Here is a 16,167-nt window from a genome sequence, read left to right on the forward strand (position 1 = left end):
TGAAGGCCAAGACTATAACAGGGTTCAAAAAAGAGCTAGATAAGTTCATGGAGGATAGGTCCATCAATGGCTGGTTAGCCGGAATAGGCAGGGATGGTGTCCCTAGCCTGTGTTTGCTGTAGGTTGGGAGTGGGTGACAGGGGATGGATCGCTTGATGATTACCTACATAGGCACCGACTCCATGGGTGCTTCAAGGTGGGGGTGGGGGCTTGGAGGAAGGGGTGGAGTGTGGGCAGGGCCTGAGGCTGAGCGGGGGTTGAGCACACCCATGGAAAGGAGGAAGCTGGTGCCTGAGATCACCTGCTCTGGGCTAAATGGACCTTTAGTCTGACCCAGTATGGCCATTTTTATATTATGTTCTTATGTTCCTGTGTTCCGCCTAACTCATCTGTGACCTGATCCAAGAAACGTGCTCTGAGCACATCTGCCAAATCAGGCCCCGTTCAAAATCTGGCTGCCGGAGGAGGCTACTTAAATCAACACAGGCAAAAGAGCACGTGAGAATGGCTCTGTAGCCTGGTGGTTATGGTATCAACGTGGGACACCCGGAGTTCAGTCCCCCTGCTCCAGTGACTGTTACTGTAGATTGTGCTGGCTTTTGTGAATTGCATTCTGAGGCACAAGTCTCTCCCCATGCATTGTATAGAGAACTTAGGTGTCTAACACAGGCTTTGTGGATCTCAGTGTTGTTTCTTTGACCTTCCTAGGTGCCTAAAAGTTAGGCCCTGTGACACTCAGCATCACATGCCACATGTAGATCCATCTGGGCCTGGGTTACCAGCCCGAGTGAAAGCCTTACTTGGGTTTTAGCTTGTAGCCTAAAAATGGGGCTTAGGTGCCCAAGTACATTTATGGATCCAGGCCCCACCGACTCTGCTATGAGGGCACAGGCTAAACCTTTTGAGTGCTGATAGTTCTTCACAATCCACCCCTACTCGTGTGCCCAAAAGGACTAATAAGTTCTCCCACAGCACACAGGGAAAGAATCACAGCGGCTCAGCTCGCTGTGGCACATAGAAACATGGGATACGACACCAGAAGTCCAGGTGACTCGTGGGGGAAGCACAAGTCAGGACCCGATAATTCAGGCAGTGCTTTGCAATGTGGCTGCTCACATCTAGGCTAGGCTAACCCGGCTGCTGATCACAATGTTAACTCTGCAGTGAAGACATGCCCTTAGTTCCCCATTTTACTCATGGGGATACTGTCTCCTTACCTCAAAGAGGTTGTTGTGAGGCCACTACTACAGTTATGAGGGACGTAGATCTACCTCAGATAGAAATACCAGGTGCAATGTTGAAAGAGTTTACATTTGTTTATTGTTGAGTAAGTTATTTTTATTTGGACTATGATGGTGCTTATTATAATGAATTTCTCTAGCAGAAAATTGCTGATCCCATTAGGGAATACAGTCATTAACTTGGAGAGTCATCAAATGAGAAGAACTGAAATCAAGGCTAGAGCATGCTGTAGCCGGTTTTTGAAAAGGCTGTGCCAGACTGATCTCAAACCAGTCTAAACCAGAAGTCCTTGGAGTAAGGTGTAAATCAGGAATAAGTCAATGGGCCAGATACTCTGCCAATGTAAAAAGGCAAAGCTCCTCAAACTCAATGCACCTGCACTCTTTTACACCAGCACAGAGTTTACTTCACTGGAGTAGCAGCAGTGTAAGTGAGAACAGATTCAGACAAATGGCCACATGCTGAGCTGGTGTGTTTTGGCATAACTCCCCTGAAATCAAAGGGACTATACCAGTTTATATTAGCTGAGGACCTAGCCCATTCTGTGTAACAGTTATTGTGTACACTCATTCTTCACAAGTGTCTAATGCTGGTATTTATGCTAAGGATGAGCTGAACCACAAAATTCAGATGTAGCCCAGGATCAAGCATGTTTGAATCTGAGTTCTTGGGTTTTAGCTTTTTATAGAGATCTGAATCTGAACTTCACCTGTGTTCAGGTGTGTTTAAACATGGGCCTAAAACAAAAGCCTAGATCTAATTCTTCAAATTCAAGATAATCACTCTCAAGGAAATAACCAGTCTTGTAAAATTAACTTGAATGGACCCAGTGTCCTGTGTTGGCCTGGATTTTGTCTATTAATGCGTGCGGGGGGGGCGGGGGGAGGGTTAAGATATACTCTCAAGTGAAAGGAGGAGCGCTATTTATAATTGCATTTGTGACTGCGCCAGCGCTATGTCCATTAATGCTCAAATCCAAACAATGTAATTGAAATGATAGCTTTTGGAGACACCATCAGATTACTGGAGTCTCTTGGCAGCATTTGCTCCTTCCTTTAAAAGCACAGAAGTTGCAAGCTATCAGCCAGAACAGGATGAACCAGCTCTGCTGGAGTGGCTGCCTCTGAATGAAGCAGGCAAACTTCCAGATATCGGTTTCCCTCATATTACTAGATTCTAATAACCCAGGCTCTCTCCTGGCTATAGACTTGTGTGCTCCTAGGAGAATTATTTCTTTGTTCACAAAGAGTCTGGGCATCAATCCGAATATTACCTTTTCAAATCATTTGGCAAAGGTCAAAGAGTCACTAATGTAATGACTTCCACTCAACCCACATTCACCTTTCAAAAACTCCAGAGGTTACAGGTGACCCTGGGAGCATGTCCCAAAAGTCAGCAGACTCAGACTCCATCAGCCCAGCGGGGGATGCAAACTCTGGTGTCAAGGGCTCTCCACTGATAATACCTAGTGCCTACAGTTCAGTTGAAAGTATTGGCAACAGGAGGGCCCCTACTAATCTCGGTTGTTGAGACGGTGTGTAGAGAGTGACTCTGTGACAGGCAGGACCTACATCCTGAAGGAATTTATCGATCAGAATGAATGCTTTGATTTGCACCTGAAAACGAACTAGGAGCCAGTGACATCTATGGAGATTAGGACTATGCATTCCACATACCAAGGAAGGGTTATACTGTGGCACATAGCCACAGCACTGAGCTTGGGGAGGAGCAGACACACCTCACCCTAGGGGACAACCAAGGAAAGACTGTCTCCAAAGGCACAGTCCTTTCTCAAATTTCTTTATGCAGCATGGCCTTCAGTCAGCTACATCTTGGCCATCTCCTGCAGCTGCTTCTTCCCTATCCCCTGATGGGCAATTTGTACTCTTAAGGGTGAACATTGCGAGACTTTCTGTTCTTCTCTATATGCCAGTAATGCAACTAAACCTGGCCATCACATGAGGCATGCAAGGTGGGGATGAAGCCTGCTTGCACCGTCCTTCCTATTGCACCCACATAATATGGCCAGTGAATAGTCACTTGTTGCGCTAGCTAATGTTGTCAAGGCTATCCCCTTGTCCAGCCATGCAGTTATCCAGGCTAGAGGTAGCAAAGGACAAGTTCTTCTTTTGATTACACCAATGGTAATCCAGGGAAACCCCAATGAAGTCAGCTGAGTTACTCCAGATTTACACTAGGTTAAGTGAGAGCACAGTTGGGGCCCTATTCTGCAATTTACACAGGAGCCAAAGAACTAATCCCGAATGATATTGTGACAGGCCAGGTGAGAGACTGATAGTCATACTAAGGCCTTTTAGAGCCCAATTAATGCAAACAACTCCCCTTGAAGTACATTGAACAGCGTGTTTACAACAGACAAAGTGATCAGACCCTAAGCCCTGGTCTACACCATAGATTTATGTCGGTGTAACTACGTCGCTCAGGGGCATGGAAAATCCACACCCCTGAGCAACACAGTTACATAGGCCAAACTCCCAGTGTAGATAGAGCTATAGTGACAGGAGGGCTTCTCCCATTAATATAGCTACCACCTCTTGGGGATTTCTCCTGTCAGCATAGGTGCCGACTCCGTGGGTGCACCGGGGCTGGAGCACCCATTGGAAAAAAAATAGTGGCTTTGGGAGAGGGCGGAGTGAGGGCAGGAAGAGGTGGAGTGAGGGCAGGGCCTTGGGGGAGGAGGCAGAGTGAGGGTGGGGCCTCGGGCAGAGCAGGGGTGGTGTACCCCTGGGGAAAAATAAAAGTCAGCGCCTATGCCCATCGGCATTTGTAGTATCTTTACTAAGCACTGCCGTGGCACAGCTGCACCTGTGTAAGTGCAGACAAGCCCGAAGAGTTTAAATTAAGAGCTTCAAAAGAGGCTCCCATGGCCCAGTTTCTTAAAAGGGCTCCTATGCACTGTACAATTTCTAGTGCAGACAGCTCAGAGCACTTCTCTCTTATAGTGCATTGAGAGGATGCCCTAATTCACTGCAGCTGGCCTCAGCCTGGTTTCCCTCATGGATAGGGCCTGACAGTTTCTGCACTACAAACTTTTGTCTGCTCAGGAGAGAGAAATAACCATCGCCCTGTTGATTTCTGGATAACTCCTCACAGAAACATTCATTGGGACCCAGCTATACGTTAAAAAAAAAAAAAAAAAAAAGGACAGTAAGCTAATGTCTTGTGCATGGATTAAACAGGGATTCATCCTACGACCTGGAAGGAAAGGAGAGTGAGAAGCGTCAGTGCCTCTGGACTTCTCGAAAAGCCTTCTGGAATTTAATGGGGATGAAACTAATAGAGGGCTAGAGAAATGTAATGGAGCCTCATAGAATTTAATAGCAAATGAGACTCTCTGTAGATTTTAAAACCAGCCCAGCAGAATGTTAAGCACGTATCCCTGCTGTAGAATTCTGTGGCTTGGTTCAATCACTTTTCTTTAGAATGTGTATTCTTTACTAAACTCCACAGGCCTTTCCCTCATGGGATACCTCTGTGCTCAAGGTAACTGCTCAAGATCAGAACACTTTAGATGGGTCTGAGGCTGTCACTCTAGCAATAGCCTTGTGAACATAAAGAGTCAGATCCTCAGCTGGCGTAAATTGATGTAGTTTCTCTGGCATCAATGGAGTTACATTGACTTACATCAGCTGAGGATCTTGCCCAAGAAGTGTTATTGTAATGAATTCAGAGAACCAGCCTGGATCTGCTATCAGCTATTTCAGGACTCACTTATTTTAGAAGCTATAATGAGGCTTGTATTGATCTCAGCTGCATTAGGACCATGGGTAATCTCATCAAAATATTAAAATGCATTCTCTCCAGCCAGCTAGTGGTGATGTTCCCACAGTACAATGCACTAGGCTGTGACCATGGAGGGGGAAGAAAGCTTATGAAAGCACTTGGGCTTCCAAGAAACATTGTGTCATACACAATGAGAGAAACACTCAGTAAGTACCATCAATAAATACTGACCAAGCCTCCTCTCTAGTGAGATGTCTTTGTATCATAGCTGGGATGAGAGAGTGAGTCAGAGGGTCAAATGCAGGGGGGGATGTAGAGGATGTAAATTACATATTGGGACAAAGCTCTGTCCTTTCCTCCATGGGTCCCACGTTTCCTGGCAGATTTCGCTAGCCTCAGAGGCTCACGTTGACCCTCTATGTAACCCTTCTCTCTCTAGAGACAAGGGTCACAATCTACTGAGCCATTTTCATCATAAGCCAGCGAGGGAAGTGAGGAGAAGTTATCCTTCCTTGCACAGTCTCTGTTGTCTCCCAATCTCAGTGATTAATCAGGGGGCAAAGGTGCGGGGGGGAGCCTGGGCCCACCCTCTACTCCAGGCTCCAGCCCAGGGACCCTAATAGTACCAGCTATGGTAGCTGACCTTTTACATGTACAATTCCCTGGGCTACTTCCCCCACAGCAGCCCTCATTTCCTCAAGCTCCACTTCACCCTTACCTCAGGGCCTCCTTCCTTGTGCCTGATATGGTGTGTATACCTCAGTCTTTCCAACAGCACAACTTCCTCCCACAACTCCTGACATCCACACCCACCTGACTGGCTGGGAGGCTTTTAACTAGTTTCAGCCAGCCCCTGATTGGCTTCAGGTGTCCCAATCAAGTTAGCCTTCTCCCTGCCTTCTGGAAAGTTCTTAATTGCCCCCAGGTGTCTTAATTGACCTGGAGCAGTTGCCATTTCACTTATCCTGGTACCGGGGATTTGTTTAGCCTGGAGCTAATATATCTATCTCCCACTACTTTTCTATAGCCAGCTGGCCTTGCCCTGTCACAATATGGATTAGAGAGAGTAAAAACTGTTGCAATTTAGTGTAATTTACACATCAAGGGGATGGAAAGGTGGATCTGTAGCTGCAAAAATACAAAGGTAAGAAGGAATTCTGCTGACAGTTTTATTGGTATAAATCTGGAGTAATTCAGTCAATGTCAGGGATTCCACATTTAGCTGAGAGCAGAATTTGACTGTGTATCGGGTGGAGGGCAGGCTCTTTTATCTGACACCTTCTTACATCCTATTGTTGACTGCAACAGCCCTGCCCCTTCTAGTTTTAATTCTTCACCTCCTTGAAGCTTGTGAAGTCCCTTAAACCTGCAAGAAGTGGGTGTAAACTGATATCAGATCAGATCTTCCATCTCCTTTGCACAAGTGTAACTGACTGCACAAAGTACAAGAAAGTGGAGAATCAAGCTCTTAGTCTGTAATTTGCCCCAGTTTACACCCTCACTTTCGTACCTTGCTGTGACTTAAGCTATGTCACGTCTGAATTTGCTCCAAGAGCAAGATAATTTTTGTGGCTCATCTAATCCAGTCTCCTACATGGCAACAGGAATGACTTCATCATCCTTAAACCACCTCTTTAAAGCAATGGTCTGCAACCTTTTTATGCACAAGATCACTTTTTGAATTTAAGTACAACCCAGGATCTACCCTACCCTTTCCCTGAGGCCCCACCCCACTCACTCCATCCCCCCTCCCTCCATCGCTTACTCTCCCCCACCCTCACTCACTTTCACTGTGCTAGAGCAGGGGGTTGGGGTGCGTCAGGGGGTGCAGGCTCTGGACTGGGGTTGAGGGGTTCAGAGTGTGGGAGGGGGCTCCGGGCTGACACTGGGGCAGGGAGTTGGGGTGCAGGATGTAGTGGGGGTGCAAGCTGTGGGAGGGAGTTTGGGTGCAGGAGGGGGCTCTGGGCTGGGGAAGAGTGTTGGGGTGTGGGGAGGAGGTTTGGGGTGCAGGAGTGGGTATGGGATGTTGGCTCTGGGAGGGGGCTCAGGGCTGGGGCAGGGGATTGGAGTTGGGGTACAGGAGGGGGTTCAGGGTGTGGGAGGGGGTACTGGGTGCTGGCTCTGGGAAGGGGCTCAGAGCTGGGGGTAGGCGTTTGGGGGGGTGCAGACTTCCGCCGGGCAGCACTTATTTACCTCAGGCGGCTCCTAGTCGGCAGCACAGCGGGGCTAAGCAAAGCAGGCTCCCTGCCTGCCCCAACCCCATGCTACTCCCAGATGTGGCCATCATGCCCCTGCAGCCCCTGGCGGGGGGCGGCACATGGCTCCGCATGCTGCCCCTCTCTGCAGACTCCACCCCCACAACTCCCATGGGCCCACTGGAGATTAAATTTAACAGCTCAGCAGTGAAACCTTGAGTGCCTTGAAATCAATGCGAGCTTTTCCAGTGACTTCAATGGGATCCCAGATCCTGGGGTATGGTACATTCCTATCTTTGTCATGCCCCTGGACATAGGTGCTGGAACTAGGGGTGCTGAGGGTGCTGCTGTACCCGCTGCCTTGAAGTGTTTTCCATTATATACAGGGTTTACAGTTTGGTTCAATGGCTATGAGCACCCCTACGACAAAAACTGCCCCTGGATTTAGTTTGGCAGTGACTTTTGAAAAAAAAACTTCAAAAACAGACTCCAATGAGAAACTGCAGAATTGGAATTAATTTGCAAACTGGACACCATCAAATTAGGCCTGAATAAAGACTGGGAGTGGATGGGTCACTACAAAAAGTAATTTCCCCCTGCTGATACTCACGCCTTCTTGTCAACTGTTTGAAATGGGCCACTTTGTTTACATTGGCCTCATTAGCACTACAAAAGTGATTTCCACCCCTTCTTTTCAACTGTTGAGAATAGCCCACTTCCACCTTAATTGAATTGGCTCGTTAGCACTGACACCCCCCCCCCACTTGGTAAGGCAACTCCCATCTTTTCATATGCTGTGTATTTATACCTCCCTACTGTATGTTCCACTCCATGCATCTGATGAAGTGGGTTTTAGCCCATGAAAGCTTATGCCCAAATAAATTTGTTAGTCTCTAAGGTGTCACCAGGACTCCTTGTTGTTTTTGCTGATACAGACTAACATGGCTACCACTCTGAAACATGATAATTATTGTTTTTCTTAAAGCCCCAGCTCCTGGAGTCAGGATATGGGATGATTTCAGCCTTCATTCTTAAAGAAAAAGTAAGTTTCTAGCCCTTGTGACTGTGGCAAAATCTTCAAAATGTGACCCCAGTGAAGCCTAAAGACTCAAAAAGCAGAAGGCCACCTCAAAAAACACCAAATCTATTATTTTTAAATAATCTCATTATTTTTAAGCCAATCTCACGATTTTTCATGAGCCTGACTCATGACTTTTGAACATTTGGGGTTGACGATACTGCGAAAGTAACTTGAAACTGTCAGTCTCACTCCTGTTTAAGGTCAGTTTCTAGTCTATTATTTGCAGTATGGTAACACCCCTAGAGCCCCAGGCAGGTGCAGTATAAACTCATGGGGCTTTCCCCTAAATAGGATGTTTTCAAAAGTTGAATGATCTATTCCATGCTTGGTGAACTGCAGAAAGATAAGTAGCCTAAATGATAGAAAGTCATCTAGATTTTTCTACAACTGTTTCAATTGTTGTATTCAAGAGTAAGAACATGCACTAAAATTTTAAGCCTAACTGGGTGTCCCTTAAGTGACTTGACACAAGATGTCAGAACATGTTAATATTAGAGCTGAGTGGGTCTAATATTTATTTAATTTTCTTTCTTGATATAAGAATTAGATACAGTGCTCCTGGCAGCTAATTTCTAAGTTATTATCTGCAGAAAAACCCGTAGAGTTTTCAGGTGCCTAAGTAGCCCCTGGAATCACAATTAAAGTTGCTCCCTGCCACACATAATCTGAAATGGTGCCTCTGGCTCCTCTCATTGTCTGTTGGGGGACATGGAGGGGATTGGTGAAGGAGAAGTTGTGTTGGGGGTAGATGAGAGTATCCGACACACACAGCACTCCAGTGAATTGTTGGCTGGCAGAGTTCATAGAATCTCAGGGTGGGAAGGGACCTCAGGAGATCATCTAGTCCAACCCCCTGCTCAAAGCAGGACCAATCCCCAATTTTTGCCCCAGATCCCTAAATGGCCCCCTCAAGGATTGAACTCACACCCCTGGGTTTAGCAGGCCAATGCTCAAACCACTGAGCTATCCCTCCCCCTGAGTCATCCATGTGGCAGCCCCAGGCTTTGGAAACTGCTTTCTGTCCATGACAGTGCCAGGATTGAGGGAGCAGAAATGTGGCTTAAAACCATTCTTCCTCTCCACTCTGCTGTACTGTGCATAAACTCAGCCCAGTCCAAGCTTTGGCCCTGGGCCGCTAAGGGTCAGATTAGAATGGTTAGATTTCAGCCTTTCTTCCATCTCACTTTTCCCTCTTTCTCTCTCTTTCTTGCTCTCTCTCACTTGCACATGTTTTAGTTCTCTAAATTGCTGAGGATGTGTTGGAGAACCGCTGTGTTTATTAGGAGCCAGCAGAGCCCAATTTTTTTTCCTTTGCATGCTCTTGTGGTAGCATTGATCTGACCTGTATTTCGAGAATATATTGACATGGCTACGTTTGATGCCTTAAATGTTGTTATTATACCTCTGTAGTTCTGGCTGCAGGGCCATTCCCTGACTCAACTGCTACAAAATAAAATCTAGATTCTGAAGCCTGCTTCTTAACCCTGCTGTTGGGGAGTTCAGGCAATCAGCTTCCCCTCACTACCCCTCCATGCATACTATAGCTAGGGACCCCTTCCACATTCGTTATCTTACATATCACGATCATGTCCCCTCTGGTGTTTCTTCTTTCTAAACAGTCCTCGTCTCTCCATGCATGTAATCATTTTCATTTTCCTCCTCTGAGTCCCTTCTATTTCTGCTATGTGCTGACTGAAATGAACACAGTTTTCCAGGAGAGGGCGTCCCATTGATTCATAGAACAGGTTCAGTATTGTTTTCTATTAGAGCCGTGCAAATAATCGATTTTTTCAGTTCACTGGCAATTCTGAAAAGTTACCAAAAAGAAATGTTCAGGTCCACACAAAATGTTTTGTATTGATTGAGTATTTTTTGTTTGTAATTTTTTTAAAATGTGAAGTAAACACTGAAGCAAAAAGTTGTCGCTGACCAAAGAATTTAAATGTTTCGTTTCAATTTTTTGAATGTGTCCAGTCTGGCAAAAAAGACATGAATTCACCAAATGTTTCCATGTTGCCAAATCTCATTCTGTCACCAAAAGAAGATTTGGCTGACAAATGTCACCCAGCTCTATTCTCTCTCCCTTACTTAATACTTCCAAATGATTCGCTTCTTTGCCCCCTGCTTGTGAATTAAGCAGAGGTTTAGATTGAGCTGCCCGGTTTTTTCTTGAGTGGTTACAGTTAACTGAGAACTCATCAGTGCGTACGAGTAGGTCAGTTTGGTCCTTCCAGTGTACGAGACTTTGCACTTGTGTACACTGACCTTGAGCTGTATGGCACATTCCTTCCCACCTCTATTAATTCAATTGAAAAATGTCCAATAGCTCCATTGGCGCAGGTTAAAACCCTTGGCTCACTGGCTTGGAGCTGTTTAGATCTGGCTGCTGACTGGATGGAAGGGACTTTGCCTTTGAGGAAACCTCCGACAAGGATCTCATGGCTTGTGATGAAGAGCATGGTGGAAAGGAAAATGGCAGGAGGAGGGAGGAAGGCTAATATTTTGTGGAGGTTACTTTACCAGAGGATGGAACATCACTAGCTTGTTCTGTTGGGTTCAACAGGCTTAGATTATTCTGTTGGGTCTATCAGGAAGGTTCCTCTTCTCCTCTGCATCTGGTTAGGTGTTTGGAACCATCTCTTTCTGATCTGGAATACCTCTCGGCAAGCCGTGCCTTTGTCCCTTCTAAGTGGGCTCTCCATTGGGCTACTTGTGGTGTGTTTGAAACTGATACAAATGACAAGCCATCACTTTAACTGTGAGGACCTTCCAGGACTTGTTATAGACAAGGGCACTCTGAGGGAAGACATGTGATCTGGGTTGTCCGAGTCAGTCAGCAGACAGTCTGGACGGATCCAGTTTAAAGCAAGGTGGGGTGAGTTGCCTCACTGCTTTAGGGAGCAGACTCTTTCCTCTGTCTCTCTGTTTTTGGATTCTTATATATTATCATTCTGACTTCTAAGAAAGAAAGTAGTCTTACGCTGCAACCATCCAGCAAGAGTATTTATGTCTTTTTATCTAACTTCTCTGAGTGTGTACACTGTGAACATAACTCTTGGAACCAGCTGGAAGCCACAGCTGGTGCAGAATGAATTGGCCCATCTGTCAGGCAGCGGTACCAATGGAGACCTATTACCCAGTTCAACAACTGCACTGGCATTGATTTTGATTTCTAATTCACTATAAGGCATGGGCCTTGGCTGCCTGTGAAGCTGTCTCATTCCCTGCTCCAGGCCTCTCGGGGAGCCTTGGAAATATTTTGAAAAATTTGAAATAAAATGTGGTTTCAACTTTTTCAAAGTAAAATTTCAGAATTCCTTGTCCACAGGAAATTTTGTCTTTCGTTCTGTTTCAGAACAATTCTTCTTTTGATTTCAGAATTTCACAGTTTTCAGACAGTTCTAATTTTAACCCTTTGGCTATAGGCCTCTCCTCAGACCTGTGAGTGGGATACAGCCATTGCAATGAATTGGGATGCTATCGCTCATCTGGCATGTTCAGCAGGCTCATTCTGTCTGCATAGGCTTGGTGCAGTCAGAAAAAACATCAGGTAGAAATCCTGACCCTGCTGAAGTCAATGGGAGTTTTGCCACCGATTTTGGTGGGGCTAAGATTTCACACCGTGTGTCTTCTACCTTGAGGTTGCTTTTCAGCAGTACATCAGGCATGTTCTGCTATGATTCAGCAGCATGGCATGTGGGTATTCTAGCTGGATCTTGCTGGTACATGTGGCAGCAGCCAAGTGTTAAAGACATAATGTTACCACACAAGGAGGATTCCTTGGTTTCAAGTGGTGAGGTCCGTCATGGGCTAATGCTACAGTAAGAAGACTTGTTTATGCACCTTTGGTTCAAGATTTGAAAGGACACTGGAAGTGATGGTACAAATGGAGACATACCAGCCCTTTCTCTAAGACAACCATAGTGAAACACAACTTTGCAATAAGAAGACAATGGCATGTGCCAAGAAGCAGAGTGTAATTTAATTACTTCTGTAGATGTCATAAATACAAGGGATGATTTATCCTCCTTCCCTCCTGGGGATTTTGGACAGGAAGGAATTTACCTGAAGCCATTGAGAAAGATGAATTGAAAAGAAAATTACAAAACATTAGAAGAGAATAGAGACTGCTTCAACTATTATTGATTCTTATTTGTCCTGGGGTAGTGCCTAAAGGCCCTATTAAAAATCAAGGTCCATTGTATTAAGTGCTGTGCACACATGTGATACAAAGTTGGTTCTTGCCCCAAAGAGTTTATAATCTAAGTAAGAGACAATGAGCCACATTGTCCCCTGAATTTTGACTGCTTAGGTCAAGGATTAATTTGGCCTACTGCATTACATAGGAGACTGCATCTGTGGAAAGGTGTCTTGTAGTGGACTCAGAGAGACCCACATTAAATGATGCATCACTGCACAAGTCCCAGAACTCTCACATAGTGACTCCAATGTGTTTAGGTCAGAGAGCACATAGCACACTGGAGTGCTGTTCCTTGACTGGGGCCTTAGGAATTACTAAATACAAATAATAACACAATTCCAGTGAAGAATCCGTGGCTTCCCCCTAAAGTCCTGTGAAGCTGAAGCTGATCAGCAGCAGGTTCTTCACTGATATCTTGCAAGAAGACATTTCCTTTATATCTTCAAGCACGTCAGGAAGCTATAGGCTCAATCTGTAGCAACGTTCATGGAACGTGGAGGGAGGAGCATAGGTTGCAGGATGGAAGAGTTTGAAGGAGGCACCAGGAAGTCAGTTCCTGTGCACATAGCATGCTGGCTGCAGTTGCAGCATCTCTGTAAATAGGTTTCTTAATAAAGAGCCCAGTTTAGTTTTAGAAACATGGAGTCTTTTCATGTTGTTACCCGGCATACAGTACATGAAACCCAATCCAACTCCCATTCAGGCCTACAGAAAGGCTCCCACTGAAATCAGTGGGAGTTCGATCCGGCCCTGTATACAGTAGTGGACCTTAAATTGAAAACCTTTTTGGAAAGTCTTTAGAATTTAACAGGGATGTAATCAGTAGGACTCTATAGAAATGTATTAGGTTCTATGAAGTGACAATGACAAAAGAAAGGATGCTAAAAAATTGAAGAGAAGAAGGATTTGAGGACTGGAAGACATTCCATAAAGAGAGACTTAAGTCTCTCAGTCTCTTTAGCTTATCAAAGGCTAAGAGATGGCTTGATCACAATCTATAAGTACCTACACAAGGAGCAGATAGATATCTGATACAAAAGGGCTCTTTAATTTAGCTGGCAAAGGCATAACAAGATCCAATGGCTAGAATTTGAAGCTAGGCAACTTCAGTTAGCCCCACACTTTTAGCAGTGGGGGCAACTAACCATTGGAACAGATCACCAAGGGATGCGGTAGATTCTCCATTGCTTTAAGGATGGATGGGAGATTTTAAAATTGAAATCCATGGGAGCAGAATTAGGTGAACACTTGGCATTTTTGAAAACTCCACTCAGAGTTTTTAAATCCAAATTGGATGTCTTTCTAAAGGGATGCTCTAGTTCAAACAGAAGTTAATGAGGTGGATGCAGGTATCAAAGGGTGAAATTCTATGCTATGGTACATGTTATAAATGAGGTCAGATTAAATAACCATAATGGTCCATTCTGGCCTTAACATCTAGAAATCTATGAAAAAATACTCAACTTATTCTACAGAAAACGAGAGCCTTTCTTTAGTGTGTGGGTAGGTGGGTAGGTTTTTTTTTTTTTAACTGTACAATAGAACTCTATGGCAGGGAAACAAATCCATGTTAAAAACTACAGGACGGTTCAAAATCTATAGAAATGTTGTCATTTTCTAGTTAGTTCTATAACTATGGCCCTGATCCTGCCAACATTTAAGCACATGCTTCTTTGATGATTAAGGTGGAGCACTATGGATAGATGAGGCAGGAAGTGGGAAGAGAACAGAATATATGAAAGTTGAGGTCTGCTGTAGAAGAAGAGTGTCCTAAAGGTTGGACAGCTGGTTCTAGTTTCTTCTTGTGGCGGAGATGAAACTCTTGAAAACCGTGATGGATTTTTTTTTTCAACAAAAACAATTTTCCATTCAGTTTCACTTAACATAAAATTTGAATGTTATTTCTTAGGGCTTGTCTTCACTATGGGGGTAAATTAGCCTAAGTTATGCTACTCCAGCAACGTGAATAACATAGCTGGAGTCGACATAACTTAGGTCGACTTACCCCGGTGTCTTCACTTTGCTGTGTTGATGGGAGATGCTCTCCGATTGGCTTCCCTTTCTCTTCTCGGAGAGCTGGAGTACCGGGGTCGACCGGAGAGCGCTCTGCCGTCGATTTAGCGGGTCTTCACTAGACCCGCTAAATCAATCCCTGCTGCATTGATTGCAGCACCGTCGATCTCCCCATAGTGAAGACCAGCCCTAAATAGCCAATTATCATTGTTAATAAAAATCCCAGTGAATTATTTTTATTATAAATGTTAATAGCAAAATAACATTACCAGCAATGTTTTTAGTTTTCTGTTATTACACTATCATAAATATGTACAGTTTGCTTATAAGACAAACACATTCTTTCTGAAAGATACCCTATAGTTCATCCACAAGTTGATGGGCTGGATGCAGGGATTACTAGCTTGAAGTTCTACATCCTCTGTTCTGAAGGAAGCCAGAGTAGGTGATCATAATGGTCCCTTCTGGCCTTAACCTTTATGAAACAGAGAGTTGCCTTCCTACCTCGTGGGGTTTACAATCTAAATTAGACAGCACTTGGGACAATAAGGTCCTAGTCCATAACTCCTATGCACTACCTAAGTATGAATAAATAATAATAATAGCACATCCAAGGAGGATGAACAAAGCTGGGACTGGACTGTTTGGTAAAGATGTGTGTTAGACTTGGTCTACATTTAAAACTTATACCAGAGTAGATATGTTGGTTAGGGGTATGTGTGTGTGTATATGTATATATATAATTTTAACTAACATAGCTATGCCGCTATAAATCTGGTTGTAGATTCACTTATACCTGCATAAAAGTGACATTGCTTTTATAGCTTATGTCTTTCGGGGAAGTGGTGAAATCTATGCCAGAGGAAGCACTCTTTCGCCAGTATAAACTGTGTCTATTGTAGGAGAGTCAGCTATACTGCCAGTCTGGTATAGCTATGCCCTGAAAACTTTTCTGCAGTAGCCAAGTCCTAATTACAGTGGAAGAACAGGAGACATATGCTTTGTTAAATGGAATTCCACACAGTGCCACTAGAGAGAGCCTAAACAGCTGCCAGGCTGCTTGAAACAGCTGCTCTGTTTAACTCCCATTGAAATAAATGAAGAGGGCGTGTGGGGGAAGGGAGGGGTGCAAGTATGAATACATCTCAAAACCTTTTCCTCTTACAATAAGTCTAATCAATAGTGTCTTGTATACATGCTTTCAAATGTACATATAAAGCAAACAGATATACAAATTAATAAAAAAACAAGCTGAAGAACATTTTGTAAGTAACAATTGCAGCTTTCTTGGTAAAATCAGGAGTCTGTTTTGAGACATGCTCTATGAAACACACAATCTGTGTCACAACTTCATGTGTAAGTAGCTTCACTGTGTTGCAGTGCAATATCAGCTGGATGTGACATCGCAGTGGAGTTTTATTCCCAGTGTCAATTGTTCGCTTTTTTAAGGGTATTTTTAAAGGCTTGTAAACATTTAAAGTTTATATTGTGGCTGGTGAGCTGCAGGACGTATCTGAATGTGTATATGGAGCAATCCATGCACATGGGAGCCCCTGAGGCAGTCTGGCTGAGGGAGAGCATGGCAAACTAGGGGTGCAATGCCCTTAAATGGGGCCCAGTATGCCCTCCCTACCATGATGGCTCAGGTCAGTCGACCAGAGGCAGACTGTGGCTAGATCTAGTCGAGTTAG

At 44.6% G+C, this 16,167-nt stretch overlaps 1 long non-coding RNA gene across 2 annotated transcripts in view; it reads left to right on the plus strand.

Annotated features, from left to right (window-relative positions):
* The window catches only part of LOC141975415 (uncharacterized), a 93,208-nt gene that overhangs the window by 34,248 nt on the left and 42,793 nt on the right, over positions 1–16,167 (plus strand). Inside the window, exon 6 of one of the 2 annotated variants that reach the window (XR_012635915.1) lies at positions 8,167–8,223. The exons of the other annotated variant lie outside the window; for it this stretch is intronic. This is a non-coding gene — a long non-coding RNA (uncharacterized LOC141975415). The remainder of the gene's footprint in view (positions 1–8,166; positions 8,224–16,167) is intronic. 2 annotated transcript variants of the gene reach the window in all.

The sequence above is a fragment of the Natator depressus genome, chromosome 1, assembly GCF_965152275.1.
Source record: "Natator depressus isolate rNatDep1 chromosome 1, rNatDep2.hap1, whole genome shotgun sequence".
Taxonomy (NCBI): domain Eukaryota; kingdom Metazoa; phylum Chordata; order Testudines; family Cheloniidae; genus Natator; species Natator depressus.